Genomic DNA, 10,025 nt, shown 5'->3' with positions numbered 1-10,025 from the left:
GTGGACCACATGTGATCAGAAGTTCAAGACTAGCCTGGCCAATGGTGAAACCCCGTCTTCGCTAAAAATACAAAAATTAGCCAGGCGTGGTGGCAGGGGCCTGTAATCCCAGCTACTCAGCAGGCTGAGACAGGAGAAACACCTGAACCCAGGAGGTTGAGGCTGCAGTGAGCCAAGATCATGCCACTGCACTCCAGCCTGGGCAACAGAGCAAAACTCCATCTCAAAAATAAATAAATAAATAAATAGTTATTAATGCTTCTTCTCAGGGAACATATAATGATACATTCGTACGTTGCCGGTGGGGTTGTTGTCAGAATCGGCTCATGCACTGCCATGTACCTGTGTTGTCCCTGCTAATAAGTAGCAGAAAGGGGCCACCGGTTTTGGGAACAGGGGTTTGCTAGCGTTGCTCTGAAGATGTTTGCAGGGTGCTCCGACAGGTACCAACACTCTGCTCCCAGCATGTGTCAAGCCCAAATTTAACTTTACAATACTAGACTTGTTTCTTAAAGTAGAACCTTTTTAAAACCACACACCCCCACTCAAATACAAATAGAGTTTTTCTAAAAAGGAGACTAGACATTTCATTTTTATCAACATTTTAAATATGTTTCGATCGAACATCATTAAATTAAAAAAAAATACAAAATCGTTCATCTCTCACTACCTGACCCACATCATAATTTTCTCCTGTCTTCAATTCACTTTGTATTAGTGACTTAGACACTCTCTCACCTAAGCTTTAGCCTTTCTCCTCAATCCAAGGCGGACCACACTCTACCCTAACCAATGCTGTCTATTTTCCTACCATCTCATGACCCAACCCTGAAGATGTTTTCTGCCCACACCTAGTCCTTCAACATAAGAAAGTCGGGGGATGCTCAAGGAGGGAGGTTGCATTTTGACACCCACCCCATCTTCTCATGCTGGGGGCCTCTTCCCTGTCAGCACCCTTTTCAGGGAGCCCTGCATGTCAGCATTCCGGAGGCTGCAAATGGCTGGGTTCAGCATGGGACTGAGGATAGTGTTGAGGATCCCAATCCCCCTATCCTTGTCTGAGGCTAAGACTGAGCCCAGGTACATGTAACTGAAGAAGCCAGTTCCGTCAGATACAGACCACAGTGAGGTGGGAGCCACACGTGGAGAAAGCCTTCTTCTTCCCCTCAGCTGAGTAGATTCGTAACACTGCAGCTGAGACACAGGCATAGGACATTGAGATAAGGATCCTGAGGATCACTCCCATGAAGGTGGCCCCCACAAAAAGCAGCTGCCCATTGAGGTGGATGCTGGAGCAGGAGGGCTGGAAAAGAGGTGGGAGGTCACAGTAGAAGTGGTTGACCACATTAGGGCCACAGAAGTCAAGCACAGACACAGCCACTGTGTGAGTCAGAGCATTGATGAAGGAGATGGTGCAGCAAATGCCCACCAGGGCACCCTGGACTTCACGGCTCATACGAGTGCTGTAGGTGAGAGGTCAACAGATGGCCAGGTAGTGATCATAGGCCGTGGCTGTCAAGAGGTGACAGTCTACCCCAGCCAGGAGGTGGAAAAAGAAGAGGTGTGAAATGCAGGCAGCATAGGGAACTCTGCATTGGTGGGCCAGGAGACATGCCAGCATCGGAGGAACAGTGACTGTGATGCACCTGATGTCCAGCAGAGACAGGTTCCCCAGGAAGTAATACATGGGAGTACAGAGTTCGGGCTCCACAAAGATGGCAGCCAGGATGCTGAGGTTGCCCCCAACTGTGACTGTGTAGGCAAAGAGGAAGACATCAAAAAGGATGGGCTGTAATCTTATGTTCCCTGTCAGGCCAAGAAGGATGAGCTCCAGTGATGGCTGTCTCATTCCCCCAAGCACCTGGCTCCATAGGCCACTGCGGAGAGCTGTAGTGGAAACAGTGTGAATCTGTCAAGAAGGAGAGAATGACACATAGAAGGCGCAGATCCATGTCTACAGAATGCTGGTGTGAGAGAGCATGGACACCTGCCAATTGGAACAGACACCAGCCTAGAACTTGGCCAGGCTCCTGGAGGTCAGACAGTAACCCTTTAGTTATGGATTCAGGGAAAGAACCAGGATATTCCAAAGAAGGGGCTGGGGCAGAGGGAAATTTTCTGAGGATTCGGGACAGTGGTCACTTACCAACATGGTATGGAAATGTTTGAGTTTTTGTTTTTGAAACAGAATTTCACTCATCACCACGCTGGAGTGCAGTGGGGTGATCTTGGCTCACTGCATCCTCCACCTCCAGGATTCAAGCGATTCTCCTTCCTCAGCCTCCCGAGTAACTGGGGTTACAGATGTGTGCCACCACACTCAGCTAATTTTTAAAAATTTTTATTAGAGTTGGGGTTTCATCATGTTGGCCAGGCTGGTCTCGAACACTTGACCTTAGGTGATCCACCCACCTTGGCCTCCCAAAGTGACGTTTGCATATTTTAGCAGCTATTCAGGTCACACCAGTGTACAGAGACTCTCTGACTAGAACAATGACTAAGTAAACATATGAGGCTCTAGAAAGCACCATGTAGGGAGAGTAGCAGCATAAGGAAGAACAGGAGGGCGAGATCCCATGAAATCCCCACAGAAACGAAAGAGATGGAGGAAAGAGGGGTGCAGGGAGCAAATACACAGAAGCTAAAAATTGAAGATGCGAAGGCAATTTAAGATGCAACATTTTTGAAGTGTGTACTACAAGTATTGTGTATATGATGTTCATTAGTACATCATATTTATTTTCTCATTTAATTCTCACAAAAATCTGTGGAGTAACTACCATTACCTCTATGTAATCAAGGCATTGAGAATTATAAAGTTAACTAAGGAACCCAAGGTCATATTCTTGACTGAGCTGGGTCTCAAACCCAGGACTCTGACTCCCAAGCCCACCCCTTGACACTACATTGCTTCTTTTTTTTTTTTTTTTTTCAGTTTCCAAACGGTTATTTTATCAGACTGTTTGAACATTAAATTTATCCTGTTTGCACTCCAAAATAGTTACCTGAAGTTTGCTCTTTTGTGTGTGTGTTTACTTTCATTGTGTATTTGTTTTTCTAAACTCTTTGGCACAATTTTCTGGGGGCGTTCAGACTGCCACAATACAAGTCAAGAGAGGGTGTTTTCTTTGTGCTGCCAATTCTGATCATTTAAATTTTGGTTTGTTTGGGTTGTGACTTATTTTGTTATTGAAGTCTGCGTTCTTTATTTGTAACAATTGTACTTTTATTTTTCTATATCCTCTAACGCCAGAGTTTTCTTTTTCTCCCCGCCCCCCCAACTTCTACATTCACAGTTGAACCGTGTTAGGAAAGGCGCCTTGATGAAAAGATCAGGTTAGGAGCTCTGACCATTCGTCAGTGTTTTCCCTGGAGTAGTAATAATAATTAAAAAACAAAACAAAACAAAACCTAAAGAGCGTCTTTCCTCTTTTTGTTTTTCTTTTTCTTTTTTTTTTTTTTTTTTTTTTTTTTTTTTTTGAGACGGAGTTTCACTCGTTACCCAGGCTGGAGTGCAATGGTACGATCTCGGCTCACCGCAACCTCCACCTCCTGTGTTCAGGCAATTCTCCTTCCTCAGCCTCCTGAGTAGCTGGGATTACAGGCACGCGCCACCATGCCCAGCTAATTTTTTGTATTTTTAGTAGAGACGGGGTTTCACCGCGTTGACCAGGATGGTCTTGATCTCTTGACCTTGTGATCCACCCGCCTCGGCCTCCCAAAGTGCTGGGATTACAGGCGCGAGCCACCGCGCACGGCTTTTTTTTTTCTTTTTACGTCTCTTGTGCTGCATCAGTAGACAGAACTTCGGTTAGTTTTTATGAAATGCAACTTCTAACCCCTTGTTTTCTGGGAAAAAGAAACTGCAGTGACTTGAAGTTGAGAATGTGGATGCCGCCTCACTCACACACACTCGTTCTCAGACTGTAAAAAATCCCTCACCCTTCTTCTAGCCGGCAAGCATACAGTACCATGTGGCAAAGGTACAGCGAAGGTGGGCTTGAGACCCAGGCTCCATCTTTCTCCTCAGTAGCAAAGGCTAGGCTGCCTTTAAAAAAAAGCACCACAGCTGAACCCAGTCCCTCCTCCTCTCCCAAACCAGTCATTCCACCCGGCACCGGCCAAAAGACAGAAAAGCTACTTCTAGCCTCTCCTGTGAAGAGATAGCTTTCTTTTTCTTCCTTCCTTTTTTTTTTTTCTTATAAGTAACTCCATTGTTTTCTCTTTTCCAAGATGGCCGATGTTATGGTTTTCTACGATGTCAGTGTTTAATTAGCTGCTGTTGGTGGCTGCGGCTGCTGCTGTGGCAGGATTTTCAATGTGGTGTGTTTTCAAGCCTCACTCACTCATCCTCTCATTCCCAAACATTCAGCATCCGTGCACACTTCTCACTTCCAGGTTTTTCAAGAGATTGGAGATTTCCAGTGGGGGTCCTCAGGTTATCATCCCAAGGGTGACAGATCAAGCTTGGTTCTTCAGTTTCCTCAGTTCTTTTGTTGCCCATGTAGCAAGGTTTTTGCTTTGTTAGTCTTTGATCTCCGCCCTTCAGTTAACAATTCATGAATCACTGGCCTAGCTTCTACTAATTTCAGTACATCCTTTCCAAATGGTGTACATGAATCCCCCATTAGTCCAGCAGCACAAGCTACCACTCCATCTGTATGATCCTCATCTCCAGCAATATAGTCAATGAAAGACAGAATAAATTCTACTCTGGGTTGTACCAGCATCACATCCAGGTGTACGTTTTCCTGATCCCCCTTCAATCCCTGGACAATTCCAGTATAGGCTTCTAAGCAGCTTTCCCTTAGCTCATTCAGATAATCCACCATGTCATAGTCTGACTTGTCCACCTGGGCTTGGGAGGCCTGCTGAAGAGTATTCAATACAACCTCTAAGTATTTTTTAAACTCTCCACCAATAGCAAGGGCAGTATCACCAAACACTGACAGAATCTGCGGCTTCACAGACCTGTGGACGTTCTCATTCCCCAAATTTTCCAGAAGCAGCTGCATCACCTCGTCACAGAAAGGTATGATGTTGGATTGCAGGGCACAGCATAAGTCTCCCACTAAGCCCATAGCTGGCAAACAAACCTGGTACTCAGCATAATTTTTTAATCCAATGCCCAGGAAGGGTTTAAAAGCCTCCACGTACTTGAGGAATTCACCTCCCAACACTTCCACTGATGGCAGTGCTAACTGCCATCAGGGCATCTTCTTGTACTCACTCAGACCCAACTGTGCTTTGGAACATCCTTAGCAGGGAGGCCATGACCACATCAGAGATCTGTAATGCATCTTGATGTTGCACTTTCTGAAGAACATTCTAAACAGTTGTGCAGAGTAAATGTGACTCCATCTGAAGCACCTGCTGCAGTCACTCCATGATGACCAAAGTCGTTTTCTGGACGGCAGGGTAACAATCCTTGGCACTGTTTTTCACAATTTCCATCAGAGATTCATATGCAGAACTCCTCAGGTTGTTCTGGTGTCCATCAGGTCTGTCTGTAGTCTCTAGAGCTTCTGAACTGAGTTCAAATGAAGAAGATAAACAGTAAGTAGCTGGTTCTTCCTGATCATCAGCAACATCTGCAGCTTCATAAGGAGCTTCAGCCAGACTTGAGAAAGCCCAGCACACATTTGAAGCCACTCTGGGTTCAGTACTGAGGCCCTCAATCAGACACTGCAGCAGGGGAGCCAAGTAGACATCATTGATGGCAGCTTCAGGGAGCAGCTCACGAATTCTGCCCATGGTCCATGCAGCTGTATCTTGAACAACTACACTGGAGTCTTTCATTAATTCTATTAGGGTGGGCATGGCCTGTATAACTACAGCTAGTGCTCGACTTACGACCACGGTTGGGACCGCGGGCCAGTCGTAACACGATTTGGTCGTAAGTTGAGTAGGCTATATGTACAGTTGAAATGGTGCACGCAGAGATGGTAGTGCTGCCGGAAGCTGGTCCGCACTGTCGTACGCCCAGCTGGGCAATGTTCGCGCTGCCAGACGCGGAGCAGTTATGGCTAGCGATTTTGGTCGTAAAGTCGAATGGTCGTAAGTTGCATAGGTGGTAAGTCAATCAATACCTGTAGTAGTTTGAGCTGACTGGGCTCTGGTCCTTCCAAGATACAACCAAAAATCACTGCTGCATCCCGGTATCACCAATCTGGGTTCTCGATGTGTTCTTTAATGAAAGGGAGGACATGTGGGACAATGTCATCTTCACAGCAGGTAGCCAAAAGCATGAGGCACACCCCTGCTGCTTTGCAGGGGTTCCAGTCATCATCATCATCATTTTCTTCCTGTTTAGTTAGTGTCTGTGTGAGGATTGGAATCAGATGCTGTAGTGCTCCCTTGGCATAAAACTTGCTGGTGTGCTCAGGGGGCCGTCCTTGTTCTGCTGCCTCTGAAGCCTCCATGGCCAAATCCATTTCCTCATCACAGACCTTGGACCAGAATTCTATCCCTTGTAGGGTCACTTCATCAATGTCACTTTTCATTGTTTCAATTGTGATTGCAGAAAGAGCAGGGCCCATATATGTCTCCATGTACTGATAATACAAGAACATTATCTTCACCAGATTCTGGAAAGCAGCCACTCATGTTCTCGTATCTGGACACTGTGTGCCTTCACAGACCACTTGCATGATAAAGTGCCTTTCAGACTCTTTATCTAAGTTTGCTTTGGTGAACTCCAATGAGTTCAGGAGTGCATTAGTAGCAGCTAGATTCACATTATTACTAGGCTCTTCTTTCCTCATCCCCTGGATTATGGCAGTCAAAATCTCATTGGATTTATCTTGTAGCTGCTCTGGGTCTATGTCTTGACAAATATAACCAATAGCTTCCAATGTCGACTCCTTCATGTGCTCTGTGCTGTTGGGGTTTGTGACATTGGCCACCAGCTGAGGAATGAGTTCTGGCCACTGGTTTACTGGGATCTCTGCACAAGCAATACCAGCCACACACTGTGAGGCAGAACTAGGCCGGCAAGTTTCTGTGCCCAATGTCTGCAAAACATAGTTCTTGACTTCTCCTTGAGCATTAGCATCAATAGCAAGCCACCTCTGCTGGTACTGTGCCTTGATATCCGGATCTTTTTTTTATTGCATTTTAGGTTTTGTGGTACATGTGAAGAACATGCAAGGTTGTTGCATAGGTACACACATGGCAGTGTGATTTGCTGCCTTCCTCCCCTTCACCTATATCTGGCATTTCACCCCATGCTATCTCTCTCTAACTCCCCATTCCCCGGCTGTCCCTCCCCTATTTCCCCCCAACAGACCCCAGTGTGTAGTGCTCCCCTCCCTGTGTCCATGTGTTGTCATTGTTCAACACCCACCTATGAGTGAGAACATGCGGTGTTTGATTTTCTGCTCTGGTGTCAGTTTGCTGAGAATGATGGTTTCCAGGTTCATCCATGTCCCTACAAAGGACACAAACTCATCGTTTTTGATGGCTGCATAATATTCCATGGTGTATATGTGCCACATTCTCCCTGTCCAGTCTATTGTCGATGGGCATTTGGGTTCTTTAGGTGTCAAGGAGTTCTTGATTTGCAGACCAGCTGCAACTCTGGCAACCTGTTTCCTGGATTTGCTAGCACTCTGGACAGTTCCACAAGGAAAGTGGGCAGGCTCTCCACGGCCAGCCTCACGCTCCAGGAACTTCTGCCCCGCTTCCAGCTCCAGCCCATCGGGAGACACGGTCTTCTCGAGGATGGTGATTAGCTCCATGGGGGAGGTGGCGGCAGCTCGAACTGGGGATGGGGGTTGGGGGTCGGGTGGGAAGGGAGGGTGGGGTGCGGGGCTGGGGTCACCACAAGCCCATTCACCGGCTCTTTCTGGGTAGCCGCTCGGGCGTCTCTTCCTCTCCTCTTCCCTTCCTTCCTCCCTCCGGGGGGGGTGCGGGCGGGGGGGGGGCGGGGGGGGGGACCCTGGGGGCAGCTCCGAGCGCCCGGGTGCTCGGGAGGCCGAGGGAGGAAGAAGGAAGGGCGGCTGCGGGTGAGAGGCGGCGCTCAGGAGGGGGCGAGGGCGACACTACATTGCCTCTTAACGAACCTGGACATGTTGTTATCGAGGCTTCGTAAATGACATCATATGTGATAAAGAGAAGAATCGTGTTTCTAAGACTTTAGGTATTAGTGTCACCACAACTATTCAAGAAAGATTCCATCCATTCATCCTTTCATTTAATAATTATTTGGATTCTGGATCCAAATGTTTATAGGACTCTGGATGTATTGTGGGGCTCGAGGTGTGAGAGAAAGAGAAGGTGGAAGGATGATTCCAAGGTTCTTGGCCTGAGCATCTGGGAAGATGTTGGTAGTAAATGATACCAGAAAAATGAATGACCTTAGTGTGTGCACAGTGTGAATGTGGGGGGTGGGGGGAGTAGGTTTTCCAGGGGAAAAAGGGAAACTGAAATCCCAGGGCCATTTATCTGGCTTCCCCCCATCACACATGGCAGCAGTTATGGTGTCCCACAGGTGCCTGGACAATGGAGGGATGATTCATGAAGGAAAATGTCTTTGGCTGTGGCAGGGACAGGTAGTTCTGGAAAGTGTATTTGGAGTCTTGTTCTTCTGGACTCTTGCCTATGCAGGGCCACGCTGTCTGCATAACTTGTTAATGCATCCTGCAAGGCCAAGTCCCGGTCATCATCCCGTCTCCCTAACAAAGCCCTCCTGATGCACTGCGGTGTTTAATTGTTGTTTCCTGCCTCCGATGACACGGACAACAACCTGAATCATCCTAGTACTTGCATATGGGGAAGGGACAGGGAACTGAACCATTAACAGGAGGAATTTGCCCAAAGTCACACTGAGAGCCTCTCAAATGGGTAACACAAGACAAAGAATGTCAATGATGTCAACACCCTAACACAGGAGACTGCATTACTCCCGACACCCCATTCTGTCCTGTTCTACAGAAATGGCTGGCCATTTGTGGGGCTCAAACTCTGTTGGGCCGATGCTGATCTTTCTTGGGACAGAGGCAAGTGCAGTGTCTCACAGGTGGTACCTACCTTCTAGAGTCTACCTCCCAACTGGAGCTGGGATTTAAGCCAAGGAGTCTGATCAAAGGCAGCAAAGGGATTCATCAAGAATACCCTGGCCGGCACGGTGGCTCTTGTCTATAGTTCCAGCACTTTGGAAGGCTGAGGTGGGCGGATCACCTGAGGTCAGGAGTTCAAGACCAGCCTGGTCCACATAGTGAAACCCTGTCTCTACTAAAAATACAAAAATAGCTGGGCATGGGGGCAGGCATCTGTAGTCCCAGCTACTCGGAGGCTGAGGCAGGAGAATCACTTGAACCTGGGAAGTGGAGGTTGCAGTGAGCCGAGACCGTACCAATGCACTCCAGGCTAGGTGACAAGAGCAAGATCTCATCTCAAAACACACACACACACACACACACACACACACACACACACACACACACACCACCAATACCACAACTCCTGTTACCCCTGAGACAGGCCATTTGTTGACACAGGTTATTTATTCTGGAGAGAAGGCAGAAGGTATCTGTGAGAAGCCCTTGCCACCTTAGAAAATGTCCTGACAGGTGGTTTTCCCAGTTTAACATTAAGACCAGCCCCCTCTGGGTTTGAAATTACAGCAGTGCAGCACAGCGACAGAGTTCAACCTTGCTCTGAGCGATATCTCTCCGTCCGGTCAGATTTGTCCACCTCTCATTTCAATTATTCCCCACCCTGCCCGGCCATATGAGACGCAGTTCACTCCAGGCCCTGGCCTCGAATTTGCTCTAAACAGTTCCTTTTTTCCACAGAGAAACCCGTTGTTTTCTCTATCTTCCTGTCTCTCTCTGTCTTAGTGTTTAAGGACAATTCAGCACCATGGAGAGAGCTCTGGAGTTGGAGTTCAGATGTTTGTGCTATTTGTATTATAAACAAGCTTTTCCTATCTATCACTGGGAACTTGGAGAAAGGAAAAGGGAAAGAAGAAAATACGGAAGGAAGGAAGGAAGGAAGGAAGGAAGGAAGGAAGGAAGGAAGGA

The 10,025-nt window shown here is 47.4% G+C and overlaps 2 pseudogenes across 1 annotated transcript; both read right to left on the bottom strand.

Annotated features, from left to right (window-relative positions):
- Positions 1–924: 924 nt before the first annotated feature.
- On the bottom strand, positions 925–1,871 carry LOC116543994 (annotated as a pseudogene).
- Positions 1,872–3,760: 1,889 nt separating this feature from the next.
- LOC116543996 lies at positions 3,761–7,751 on the bottom strand (annotated as a pseudogene). The gene is made up of 3 exons (XR_004265777.1): positions 7,543–7,751; positions 6,098–7,107; positions 3,761–5,837 (listed from the first exon to the last, which is right to left on the bottom strand). The product of XR_004265777.1 is annotated as an importin subunit beta-1-like (transcript).
- Positions 7,752–10,025: the final 2,274 nt, after the last annotated feature.

Source organism: Sapajus apella, unplaced genomic scaffold (genome assembly GCF_009761245.1).
Source record: "Sapajus apella isolate SASKATOON/1434 unplaced genomic scaffold, GSC_monkey_1.0 scaffold202, whole genome shotgun sequence".
Classification (NCBI taxonomy): Eukaryota; Metazoa; Chordata; class Mammalia; order Primates; family Cebidae; genus Sapajus; species Sapajus apella.
This window is presented reverse-complemented; position numbering and strand designations above follow the sequence as displayed.